Source organism: Mus pahari, chromosome 16, assembly GCF_900095145.1.
Source record: "Mus pahari chromosome 16, PAHARI_EIJ_v1.1, whole genome shotgun sequence".
Lineage (NCBI taxonomy): Eukaryota > Metazoa > Chordata > Mammalia > Rodentia > Muridae > Mus > Mus pahari.
The window spans coordinates 1,146,545-1,160,512 of record NC_034605.1 but is presented as its reverse complement, the minus strand read 5'-3'; the positions used below and the strand labels follow the sequence as shown (position 1 = coordinate 1,160,512).

Sequence of the window (13,968 nt, the reverse complement as noted above, 5' to 3'; positions counted from 1 at the left end):
TCCAGAATGCATAGACAGTATGAGGGAAATCTGCTTTTACAAAGAAGGGGCATCTGGCATCCCTCAGGGAGTATTATGTAGACATTATGTGGTACTCACCACAACCTGTAAGATGGATGCGGTCAGCATCCTTAACACCGAAGAGGAGCATTGACCTCTACATGTTTTTTGTCCTAAGCATCAGCCCTTCTCCTTGAGACTTCCCTTCTTTCTCTTCTTGATACTTTAATTATCTTGAGTTGATTTCCTCAGTCTGTCTTAGACCTGTCCATCAGTTTCCCTTCCTGTGTCCATACAAGAAAAGTAAAGACCATTGCATTATATTTATTAACCTTTTAATAACAGGATGATATTGTTGCTCCACTCAGCCCAGTGTGTGTGTTTGTGTGTGTGTGTATACACACACATATATATACACATTCACATATGTATATATGTATCTATATATACATATATATGTATGTATATAAGTATAAGACTAGAAGTCTAAAGGAACAAGAAATTTGTCATTATCCTTCTCTGATAAAAAAAAGGGTCCTGGGAGTGCTGAGGTTTGGCCAGAAGCCTGGGCCAGGCCACATGGCAGGTAAGTAGCCAGCCCTTGTCACTGCATGGCAGGGACTCTGTCTACAGGATAGTGGGAGAGACAATGAGTATATGTCTGAAGAGCTTTGTTTAGAATGAGAAGACAGATCCTGACATAAAGGCACATGCCAAGGAGAAAGAAGATTGAATGTGGAGCCAGGGGATGGAGATTAGACAAGATTTCCACACTTAAGTGATGGTGCTAATTTTATTGGGTGTCTACGGCCCTGAACATGGGTAAGAAAATTGCTTGAAAAGTCTCCACCCGGAAGATGTAAGTGAAGATAAAGAAGTGTATTGAATAGTCTGTATGCGCCAAAACTGTGTGGTTGTTTTGGGAGTGGCATCTGAGTTCCATAGCAGCAGAGGAAGGAGGAAGAGGAGGAAATGAGGGGGAGGACAAAAAGGAGGAGGGGGAAGATGAAGAGGAGGAGGAGGGGGAGGAGGAGGAGGAGGAGGAGGCAGAGTGCAGCAGCAGCTATTTATCATTACTTCATAAGAAAATAAGGTGGACACATGGTACAAATCCTGCACCAGTAGCCTTCTGCTCAGCCTGTCGCCGTCGCTCCCTGTTCGTTAGGTGACAGCCTCAGCCTAGGAACCATGCCCAGCATTTTCATCTTGCTTTGCCTTTTGGCCCAAAACACCCTTCCTCATCCTCCAGCCAATGATGAGGTTCCAGCTAGTCCCCTCTGAAGCTGGGCCCCACCCACCAGGCTTCTTGTCCCATGTATCCTCCGAGGGTTCCACGTAACTGCAGGTCACTAATGGCTTTCATCCTCTCCAACATTTTATAACAGTTGTTTCTGCTTCCTTCTTCACAATGTTTCCCACCATGAGCTTGGTCAAATTTAGAGAGTGATATGAGAGAGAGAGAGAGAGAGAGAGAGAGAGAGAGAGAGAGAGAGAGGAGGGGAAGAGAGAGATTCACATATACTACCAGTTACTTATCTTTGCATCGTGCTGTAGAAATGGAATTCAATAAAGGTTGATTGGCCAAGTAAAATCTTACTTCCCTTTAAATATCACAAAGCATGTATTTTCTCTAACATACCATGTTTAAATAAAGGAAGTTTCATAAAAAAGGCTGGGGTGACTGGTTTTTAACAAGATCAATACTATATGATAAAGTCTGTGTTACAAACAGGAGCATTACAAGGAATGAACAACAGTATTTTAAAGCAAAACTGCTTCGAACAAGAAATATTTAGTTTTAGCTAGAATTTTCCACTCTTCTTTCATTAAATCCCTTGAGTGTGCTTCCTCTGTGTCTGCAGTAATGGTTATTCAAGACATGCACATCATTTATGTACACAGGCTGGTGATAGTCTGTAAACTGTTGAGCCCAGGTTTTCTAAGCAGAGCGAGCTGTTCTGCTGTTAAGGGAAGCTGTCAAGTGATTTAAGTAAAAATCTGACTGAGGAAAACGCTGACCATTCAGAAGGTACAGTCTCATGGTGGCTGCCTCTCAGAGTGTACTGTCAAAACTCCAGAAAACACCTAAAAGAATTAAGAGAGACCAAAGCATCAGGCTATGTGCCCTTAGCTGGAAATCTGCCCTGGGATGTGAATTTGAAGGATTTGTCTAGAATACACACACCAAAAGCAATGCTTAGATTTTCCTAACCATCTAAGATATTATGACCTGGAAAGTATCTTAGATGTTATTCTAGTGTCCTCATTTACCAAAAAGGGTTGTGTGTGGGTGTGTGTGTGTGGGGGGGGGAGGTTGTTCTATGGCTAGGCAAAGACAAGCACTTTCAGCCAGGTAGTATTTCAGTAGTCAATTAAAAAAAGCCAACCCTCCTAAAATGTATAGACTTCCATTTTTTTCCCCACAGTTGGCTTCCAGCACATTGTTCCTGCAATGCAAATAGCGCCCAGGGATGGGAAGATGGTTCGGTCAGTAATGTGCCTCCTACACAAGCATGAGGACAGGGAAGGGGAATCTGGCATAGACCACCAAGTGAATGAGCCTTGAGAACATGATACTAAATGCAATAAGCCATTCACAAAGGGATCACCAAGTGCTGTGTGGTCCCACTTATAGGAGGCACCTGGAGAGGTCATATTCATCAAAGTAGAAAATAGAAAACTGCCCAAGGATGAGTGGGATAGAAACTCAGCCCTGGAAACTGTTCAGTAAATACAAAGCTTTGGGTTTTGCCAAACAGATGGACAATGCTGACGGTAACTCCTGCTGCAACCCTTCTTCATGTCACTGAATTGCACACTAAGGTAAGAAGTGTAGGCTAACTAGATTTTCCCCAATTAGAATAAAAAATAATTAAATGAAGCACAAGTGTATATGTGATCATTGATCTTCCCCACTGTCAAGTTCACAGGATCTATAACCACCTAGAAGACAAATTTCTGGGTGTATTTATGGGGATATTTCCAGGGAGATTCAGTTAAGAGGGGAAAACCTTCTGTGAAAGTGGGTTGGGCCTTATAGTAAATGAAAAGGCACAAAAGAGAAAGCAAGCTGAGTGCCAGTATTTATCCCTGCTTCCTGGCTGTGGATGTGACACAATGTGACTATCCCTGCTTCCTGGCTGTGGATGTGACACAATGTGACTATCCCTGCTTTCTGGCTGTGGATGTGACACAATGTGACTAGCTGCCCTATAACTCTGCTACCATGCTTTTTCACCATGTCTGACTGTGTCACCTCAAACTGTGAGACAAAATATAATCTTCCTTCTTAATAACCCTTGACAGGCATTTGTCACAGCAATGACAAGTTACTAATACAATATGATCGTCTTCATGGCCTGGGGCAAAGGGGCAGGACTTAGGAAAAGCTGGAGTAAGCTTTACCAAAAGTAGCAGGCACAGTAGAATATGATTTGACATGATAGGGTATAATACAGTAGAACAGTCTGCAATGTAATACTTAGTAAAACAATATCTAGCTTGTGTGATCTCTCTCTCTCTCTCTCTCTCTCTCTCTCTCTCTCTCTCTCTCTGTCGTGTGCACATGTAGGCTAGAGGATGAAGTCCAGTGTCTTCCTCAACTACTCCTCCACCTTACCTTTTGAGACAGATTCTGTCACTCAACCTAGAGTTCACTGACTAGGAGAGTCAGTAGCCAGTGAACCCTAGTGATCTTCCTGTCTCTGCCTCCCCAGTGCCCAGATAATAGAATATGTCTCGATGTCTGATTTTGACATGTGTGTTTGGTACTAAACTCCAGTCTTCATGTTTGTACAGCCATCACTTTAATGACTGAGTTGTCTCCCCTGGCCCAAATACTTAGCATTCCTATTAACTCTCTGTTAATTTGGCAATTGCTGATATTCTCCAGCCCTCCTCTGACCTCCTCCTAACCCCTCCTTGCTGACCACGGTCAATAATGAAGTCACTGATGAATTTCAGAATCTTGGAAATCCAGTAATTTGTACTCCCAGAGCTGTCTGGAATTTTACCTTCCAGAGTTCATATTTACAACATAAACAACTCAGTACAGATCTGGGTTCTACATAATATAGTTTTCAGTTATAGGCCCATGTGGGTCAAATTTCCCTCCCAAGAACAGGTATTACCTTTTGGGGACAGACATATCCATGTCTTCATCTTAAAAACCTTTGTCCTGCGCTAGTAACATAGCACATTCTAGACATGTGAGTTAGGAAAAAAAAAATGCAGATCTGTACCTAATCAGTACAGGTAAGTGACAGAGTAATAACTTAATGTAATGCTTAATTACAGTAAACATGTAATCATCTATTTGCTTCATTTCCCGTTTCCATTTGCAATATTCTATTTTGCTTTAATAAGCATACTATGCATGGTTTTTATTGTAGTTACTTGAACTCCTTTTAGGACAAAATGTATTAACGAGAAATAAACAAAGGTTAGGATCAGAGGAGTGGTTTAAAAATGACCTGCTTTTGTAGATTTTGGAAGCCAAGGATATGTTGACTGGTAGAACTGCCAACCTGCAGCTGGAGAATAATATATGAGTCAAATTGAGCAAGATTCAGAAGGTCCAGTATGGGTCAGGCAGTCCAAAGCCATGCTAGATGGGCATTTTGTTCTTAACACTAGCAGTATTGCACTCTGGAAGCAAAACGCAGTTGGAGACCAGATATCTCATAAAGCCTGTGGGCTCTAGGCCCACAACTGGTTGGAAGGTAGTTAGTTAGTCACTGAGTCTGTGCCTTCACCTCCTTGTCTTTAATGAAATGATGGTTCATATTACTCCTACCATAAGGTGTCTGAAGATAATGTAGTTCCAGTATATCTCAGTCACTGTTCTATTGCTATGAATAGACATCATGACCAAGGCAACTCTTATAAGAGGAAGCATTTAATTGGGGGCTTGCTTACACTTTCAGAGGCTTATTCCATTATCATCCCACTGGGTAGCATAGAGACATGCAGGCAGATGCTGGAACAGCAGCCGAGAGCTGCATCCTGATCTTAGGCAGAGTGGTAGAGACAGAGAGCCTACATTTGACATGGGCTTTTGAACTTGAAAGCCCACCCCAAATGACACATCTCTTCAAACAAGGCCACACCCACTCCAGCAAGGCCATACCTCCTAATCCTTCTAGTTCTTTCAAATAGCTCCACTTTCCAGTGATGTAGATTCAAATACATGAGCCTATGTGTGCGATGCCACTCTTAACCCCACAGTGATACATCCTTGCCCAGAGCAACACACTCATGGTGTTGGCTATTACACCACCACAGAGGATATTGATACAGAGCTATGCAGAAGTTGTCCAAGAAAACTCAGTTCCACCAAACATTTGATGGGTGCTTGAATTCTTTTACCACTTCTGAGTCTGCAACAAGGGATCAAACATTAAAAGAAACTAAAGTATTTGCATTCTGCTTCAGGATCCAGGCTCAGAGCATACACAGATTTCATATGCATAACCATGTTATTGTGTTTATCTCTTTTGTAGATGTCATCATTTAGTCTGTCAACAGGGTCAACTAAAATTGGATCACATGCTCTCAACCGGGGTTTGAACACAGGCAGGGAAGATAGCTCCAAAGGCATTCAGAATTAAGAAAAAACTTTTAATACTACTGCCACCACCACCACCACCGCCACCACCACCATAATCACCTTGCAGTGGTAGAGAATAAAGCCTATCATCTTACACCTGCTATGTGAACACTCTATTACTAGGCTGTATCCAGCCCTTCTTCAATATTTTTAAAAGAAACAAAGAAACTCCCTCCCCCATTATTATAAAGACATTTTGATCCAAAAACACATAGCTATAAAACATAAGATGAGACCTTATGGTGTTTGTGCAATTTGTAAATTATTAGGTTGGTCTTAAGATTTTACTTCCTTTATACATACACAGACATATAAGATAGTTGCACATTTTAATTACAAATGAGTTGAGATATGTGATTATATACACTCCACTGAAAAACAAACCTAATTTACACACCAGAACACAGAAGCAACAAATTCTCATCAAGATGTTTCTGGGAACTCACAATTGCCACGAGAAACTAAAAGCCACGTTCTGTGTGTTTGAACCCATAGCCTCATACATGCTAGGCAGTGCTATACAGCTAAGTTACACATAATCAATATACACTAAATGCTTTAAAATTTATTATGCATTACCTATTCATAGTCCAAGTGTACACTTTCAAGGATGTGTGCTTACACCAAACACTCATGTCCTGGAAGCACATGGATTTTTAATAAAAATAAATAAATTTATAAGCCTATCAAGTGACTGGTATCTCTTGTAATATACTAAGTACTTTTGTACGTTAGTGATATTTGAAGCAAAGAAATAAACCTTTAAGTCTTCCCTGGGCTGGTTAGTTCTATCCATTAACATAATACAACATAAAATCACCAGAGATGAGATTCTTAATGAGGAAGTGACTTGTTGAGGTTAGCCTGTGGAGGATTGTCTTCAATGTTGATTGGTATAGGGAGAGTGAGGCCACCACTGTGGGCAGGACCATTCCCTAGGCTAGGACCTGACTTGTGTAAGAATACAGAAAGAGGAATAAAAGAAGGATGGGAGCAGTTATTTCTCTTTCCTCGACTTACGTTTAAGGTGACCTGCTTCAAGTTCCCAATTACCTTCCTGGATGTGGGCTTTTAAGGAATAGGATCCTTTTTCTCCCCAAGCTGCGTTTGTCAGGGTATCTTATCACAGAAAATGAGACTAAACTCACACTTCCACTAGTCCGCCCACATCTTACTTTCTACTCGAAGGAAGGAGCAGTGCTGTGATGATCAGGTATACAGGGACAGTTAATGACCATGCAGGACATCCTTAGGTGGCATGCTAACCCCAGCCAGCTCTTTTTCCTGCAGGCACCAGGTTCACGCTGTGGGTCACAGAATGAAGACGATGAAACTATCTGTGGCACAGCCATACCCTAGCCTGTAATCTGCTGAGAGCCTGGGGCTTCACCTTCGTTCTTAGAGGCAATTTTGCTTGTGCCAAGCAGAAACGGGGCTGATGCTTTTGTTTTCGCTCACATGTTGTTTTTTTTTTTTTTTTTTTTTTTTTTTTTTGCACATTGATAGGACCAAATCGTGCTAGATGATTTCCATATGTAGCTAATATGCCCTTCCGTGTGCCCCCCCCCCCCCAGCATCCATGTCTCCATCTTCTCTACTGCTCCAAGGGATTCCTCTGAAAATAGTGTATGTTCTTCATTAATTAAAGACCTAGGGGCTCAGGCAATGATTTATTTTTCTCTTTCTCTATATACGTTCACTCTGATACGTCTCCCTCCTCCACGTCGCAGAGAGCCCGCCGCACTTGATCGCAGGTGGTTTCCTAGGAAACCCACTCACAGCTAAGACCCCCAAACTGCACATTTCCATTCCCTTCCCTACCTCCTCTTCCAATAAGCGCTGGCTAATGAAACAAGGTAGAAACGCATCAGCACTTTTAGAAATTACTCCACAAAGGCAGGTTACCAATTCCATCTCCATTCACGGAAAGACCGTGTAATCGACAGACTCCGGGCTTTTATCTAGAGGAAACGCCGGTTAGAATTGCAGCTGCCAATCTGTGTGCTGGATGTGTTACATGGTCAGAAATTGTACACGCTCCTGAGAGGCCAAGATTGGGCAATTTCTTGACTGCCCAGTTTTTAAAGTTCCATCCAGAAGTTGTGGCTATTTCTATTTACTGGGGCCTCCTGAGCATGGGGTAGGGGTATGTTTTGAATCTGAAATGTCCCCTCTGGCTCATTATTTGAATGGTTGGAGCCCAGCTTATGGTACAATTTTGCAAACAGTGGAGCCTTTAGGAGATGGATCCTGCTAGGGAGGAAATAGACTGCTGGGGCAGGCCTTCGAAGGTCATGTTCCCACCCCTGTGCCGGCTGAATTCTCTGCTTCTTGGTTGGCACCATCTGAATAACCACTCAGCCTTGTGTTTCTGCCACAAGGACTAGGTGACTCCACCAGGCATCCCTTTCTCCAGAGAGAGGACTGTAGCACTATGAAACCAGAAGTCTTTGTAATCCTTTCCTCCCTCCCTTAATGTTTTCTGTTGGGTAAATTGATGTCAAGGATACAAAATGAAATTTATACAGACGGTTTGTGCTTATTGTAGAAGGAGGACGGTCTGGTGGGGAGAGTAGGCCTTTGGACATAAAAACTACCTCCCCCCCTTTCCCCAAAGCCCTCAGGGCATGGCTCCTAGGAAACCTGTAAGCCTATATTCTGGAGATGTCTTTTTCTCTTCTTTCTTCCTTATCTTTTTCCTCTGCTTCAAGAAAACCTCAGGTCCCATTGCCCCTCATCTGAAGGACATTTTCATTGTTTCCCCAAAGCAAAGGTGGTTGGCAAGACAATTCCTACCTCAGCAACCAGCTTTCAGAAAAGAGGCTCACTGCAAAAACACCAAGCTTCCTGAGCAGCCATGGGTTGGGGAGAAGCTCGAGGTACAGCTACGGACCCTTGCCCTGTGGGAAGCTAGAATTTTCTGGAAAAGAAACGAGTACGTGATTAAACCAGAGCAGAGTCACATACTTCATTGGAAAAGTCAAAGGATTATTCAGAATACTAAATAAAAATTAAACGGGGTGTGGTGGTGCACACCTTTAATCTCAGCACTTGGGAGGCAGAGGCAGGCGGAGTTCTGAGTTCAAGGCCAGCCTGGTCTACAAAGTGAGTTCCAGGACAGCCAGGGCTACACAGAGAAACCCTGTCTCAAAAAACAAAAAAACAAAAAACACCCCCCCCCAAACCCCAAACTTGTAACTTTAATTTTTTCAAACCTTAATTTTAATAATGGTTCTTAAACACTTTTACCTCCCTTTTAGCTTACCACCCACCAGAGTTAGTGGGAAAGAAAGGATACAGGGAAGTGGACCTGTTTAGAAAGGTTCTTTGACTCAATGCACATTTGTGTTGTCTGGAATGCACAGTTCTGTTCACAGGCCACTCACAAACACTTCAGAGATACACCAGCAGTCCTGTTTGGTAGAGTCAGGATAACCAACAGGAATCAGCAGTGGTGGCACTCCCTAGCAGAGACAACCAGGCCTCAGCCTCGTCTCGAGTCAGCAGGAGGGACCAGGCGGAATGCCAGGAGAAGTTCTCAGCTGTGCCTCTCTTAGGGAAGTGAAGATCAGTGAAGACGAGAGACCCACAAGTGGTGCACAGCCAGCTCTATAAGCAAGCCTAGCTCAGCCTCCGTCACTGTCCACTGAGTCCTATTTATACCCTCCAAACATCACGTGTCCTCCAGGGGTCTTGTCAGTGTGTCTGTCTCAGCTGAAATTATTCTGCAGATCAGCCCAGTGGAAATGACCAGAAACTGCAGCACACCACCAGAAGTTTTTTGGAGAGTTTCTCTCTATGGAGTCCCAACAAATGCAGCTCAGCTACACAATGTAAGGTGGACCATGAGTGTTGTTGGCAATTATTCATCACGTTTCCTTTCATGTGCTTGCTTTAGCAGAACATTCTTTCACCCGTGTCTGCTTTAGCAAATTGTTCCTTCATGGGTTTGCCCCAGCCAAACACCATCCAACGACTTTCCAAAGAACCCTTAAGTTTCCACTTCAAAAACCTAACCCTAAAAGTGACATTTCTTCTTTCCCAAAAGCGGTGCCAGTGGCCACCACTTGTGAAAATAAGTTTGCAGAGGACAGTGCTGAGGCCTCTGTCCCTGCACTGGAGAGTGGAGTGCCTCCCTAGGGCTGCTCCAAGCCTGTGAGTGAGGAGCTCTCAGCAAAGGCTGCAGATGGCCTGCCCACAGAACCCAGCAGTGCTGCTGCAGCCCAGGAGCCTGATGACAGCTCTGCCAGACAGGCGGAGCCTGTACTGAGGACAGAGGAGGTGCAGGCACCCATGCTTCACATGGACAGCAGCATCTTTACAGATGATGGCTGCAACCATCCCATACCTGTGACTCACTTATTCAGGAATGCTGAGCTTGTGCAGGATCTACCACCAGCTTCTTCATCTTGATGAGCAGATGAGAATTCAGAAAAATACACTTCAGAGCCAGAGATGATGAGGATGATGATGCAGAGGTGTAACATGAGGACAGTGATCCAGAGGTGTAAAGTGAGGATGATGATGCAGAGGTGTAAAGTGATGAGGATGATGCAGCAAGTTTTAAGATTTCTACCTGGCATCCTCAAAGGAACATGTTCTTAATTGAATGCAGCAAAATCGACATGAACACCCAGCTCCTATGGAAGGTTTCTTGTGACCACAGGCTGCTGCCACCACTGCTATGGGAATGTCTTTTACTTCTTTCATAGACGAACATGCACAGGGGGATGGGCAGTAGGAAATACGGAAAATTCCTGAGGGCATTGGTTTTGGTAATACAAGCTTACTTTCCATGACAAACTGCTCACTGGAGATGAACTCGGTTTCTTCTGGAAGGACTCCTACTTTTGAGTGAAGCTGGTCATTTACCGTGTAGTTTTTGCAAAGTACATAGGAGAAGGAAATAAAATATATTATAAAAAATAAATAAACAACTGACTGAGGGATAAGGAGATTGCTCATTGAACAACGTGCTTGCCATGCAAGTGTCAGGACCACAGGAGACAGAATTCCAAAATTCATGCAAATGCCGTGTGCATGTGGTATCCCATCTGTAATTCCAGCACTCGGGAGGCAGGGACAGAAGATCTTTGGAGAAAGATTGATAGCTAGAATAAACAAGCCTTCAAAGCCTAGGTTCAACAGAGACATCCTGCCTCAATGAAGAAGGCATGAGTATAGTGGAGAACCATGTAAGAAGACAATCAATGTCAATTTCAGATCTCAACGTGCATGCGAACACATACACACGTGCACCTATGTGCATGTGCCTCCTGCATGTGAATGCACACACAGTCAACCTTACCATGTGCACATACACATGAAAAATACAATATTATTCTAATGACTTCCCTTTTTCCAAACATGCCTAGGCTCTGGTAACCCATCCTTCTGTTCTACTGCTGTAAGGTCAATATTTATATTTAATATGTAGCATTTGTTTTTGAAAAATAAAATTTAAAACCAACAAGCACATACAAATAAAATACAAAGGATGCCTGATAGGCATCTTGATTGTACTGATGAAAAAGATAAGAGAGAGCAAATGTCTAATTCTGATTCCCTTGTGGAGCTTACGTGTGTGTATGTGTATGTGTGTGTGTGTGCGCGTGCGCGTGCGCGTGTGCGTGTGCGTGTGCGTGTGTGTGTGTGTGTGTGTGTGTGTGTGTGTGTGTGTGTATTGAATGGAGAGAAGAGAAGAGAATCCCCAGCCCGGAAAGAGTATGTGAGCAGCAGAGAGCTACACCCCCCTGTCAATGCACCAGGAAGATAGAAGGACCCAGGGGAAGATGTTAGCTAGCATGGGACTCTTGGGACTTGAGGGACACAGGCCTTTGCAAAGTTGGATAGAGGGAGAGAGCCATCTGCTTTCTAGTTTGCAGGGCAGACAATGAGCTCTCAGTGGTGGCCACAGAGGACTGTGGTGTAAGAACGTGCTGAATAGTTTTCTGTCGACTTGGCATAAGCTAGTCATCTGTGAGGAGGAAACCCCAGTTAAGAAAATGTCTTTATAAGATCGAACGCTCTAGGCAAGCCTGTAGGGCATTTCCACTAATAGTGACTGATGGGCTGATGGTCCTGGGTTCTGTAAGAAAGCAGGCTGAGGGAGTCTATATGAGAAGCAAGCCAGTGAGTAGCCCCACTCTGTGGCTCCTGCCTCCAGATTCCTGCCCTGTGTGAGCTCTGTCCTTACAGCTTTTGATGACGAACTGTTTGTTACAGGTCGCTTTGGGTCACAACTTGTAATTAGTGTTTCATCACAGCACTATTAACCCTAACTAAGACAGAGAGTTTTCCTGTTTTCCATGTGCCCCGCGAGAAAGTGGGAAAACTGAATCGCCTGCCTAGGTAGAGATGAAGACTCGGACGCACAGTAATTAATTATAAAATGATAAGGAAATGAACATCCTTACACACTTGGGTTCATAGGTATAAAGGTCACATCTGCTCCATACAACAGCTCCTTCTGTGTGTTCCTTCCGGGGTGGTTTGTCTGGAGGTGCAGAAGGAGGTAGTATATACCAGTTATGAGTGTGGAAACTCCCATTCTGCACTCATGACAGATCTAGTAATCAATCAATCAATCAATCCTTCTGAACACACACACAAGGGCCCCAGGCAGAACAGCCTCCAGTCAGACCTGGTACAGAGCAGGAACACCATTTGCCTTCTCTGGCACTGTGTACAGTTCTACTGGCGTGGAGAGTATAGAATTATGTCTAAGCAGTCACTGTCAGTGGGAACTAAGAGAAGATCAGGCCAGAGGACAGAATCTGGGAGAAGTTGCTATCTAGTGTCTGTGCCCGTCTCCCTGGATCCTCTCACAAGGATGTGTGACTCCAAGACTGGCTACCTGGCTTTGCCAGAGGGAAATGCTGAGAGAAGGTTTGAGGGCAGGTGAGAAGGGAAAATCTTTCTCTGCCTCTAAGTGCCCTTGTTTGAGCTGCCTCTCTTCCAAACTTAGCTCCTGCAGACATCCCTACTGTAATTCTGACTCCAGACACATGGCTCTAGCTTCTGCCTTTGGTACCCTTTCTTCCTGGCTGGAGGTCAGAGCTGCCTGCTAACTCCCTGTCCCCCTCCCCTTCCCACTCCTCTCCCCTTCCCACTCCTCTCCCCCTCCCCTTCTCTCCCCCTCCCCCTTATCTACCCCTCCTCCTCCCTCTTAGTGTCTTAGCTTTCCCAGAACACAATGAAAAGATCTGGTTATGAAGTACTTCTCTGGGAAATATCTGAGCATGACTCTAGAGAGGTTGGGCAGAGAGATTCTTTCTCTGGACTACAAGCTCTCTAAAATTTTGATCTCCTTATGAGCTACAATAGAACTATAAGGTGATGAAGAAAAACAGGGTCTCCGTCAAAGAAGGGGCAAGCAGTAGGCCACCCAAGTCATGATGGTCCTTGTAGAGATAGCTATAAGACTTAAAAGCCATATCAGCCCTATCCATTAATCTCACTTAAGGAATATATGGATCCCTTCCAAGGCAACCAATTACCAGCCCATCCAGTGCTCATTAACTTATTTTTGTCTTAATTATAGCTCCTTAAATATGCATAACTATTAAAAACTTATCTTTTTAAAGTTCTTATAAAATTGTACGGTCCAATAAAGTTCAGATACAAACATATATAAAGTGAATACAATTCAAACTAATAGCGCTGGTGTGGCTGTGTAGTGATGGGAAGACACCACTACTCAGGTGAGTCCATTTCTGCCTGCCATTTGGTGGATCGTTTTGAGTGTGATATTTCTATGTCACTGTGTTTTGGGCATAAGGTGAATTCTTCTATTACTTCTTTTCTCTAATCAAGCTTGAAAACGCTTGTATACTGTGATTCTCCAGGTCTATGTTTGGCAGAGAAGCACCATTTTTATTAGATAAATCTCTGACCTTTCTTCTTTGGCATGAAATAAACATGGTGGATCAGACAATAGAGGACTAGTACTGAACTATGTATAAAACAGACCTTAGCTGGTTCAAAATCATCCCATATTCTGTATGCTTTAAAATTTTTAATACAATTTTATTTGGTGTGTATGAGTGTGCATGTGTGTGTATGAGTGTGCATTGTGCATGTGTATATGTGTGTGCATGTGTGTGTACATGTGTATGTGAGTGTTCATGTGTGTGCATGTGTGTATGTGTATGAGTGTGCATTGTGCATGTGTGTATGTGTGTGCATGTGTGTGTACATGTGTATGTGAGTGTTCATGTGTGTGCAAGTGTGTATGTGTATGAGTGTGCATGCAAGCCATGGCTCATAGGTAGGCGCTCTCTTTCCACCACGTGGTTCTCAGGGATTACACTCAGGTGGTCAGATTTGATAACAAGTGCCTTTTCCCAGCAAGCATGCTG

General features: G+C 43.5%; 1 pseudogene; it reads left to right on the top strand.

Annotated features, from left to right (window-relative positions):
* The first annotated feature begins 579 nt into the window (after positions 1–579).
* LOC110334233 lies at positions 580–10,092 on the top strand (annotated as a pseudogene).
* The last annotated feature ends 3,876 nt before the right edge of the window (positions 10,093–13,968 follow it).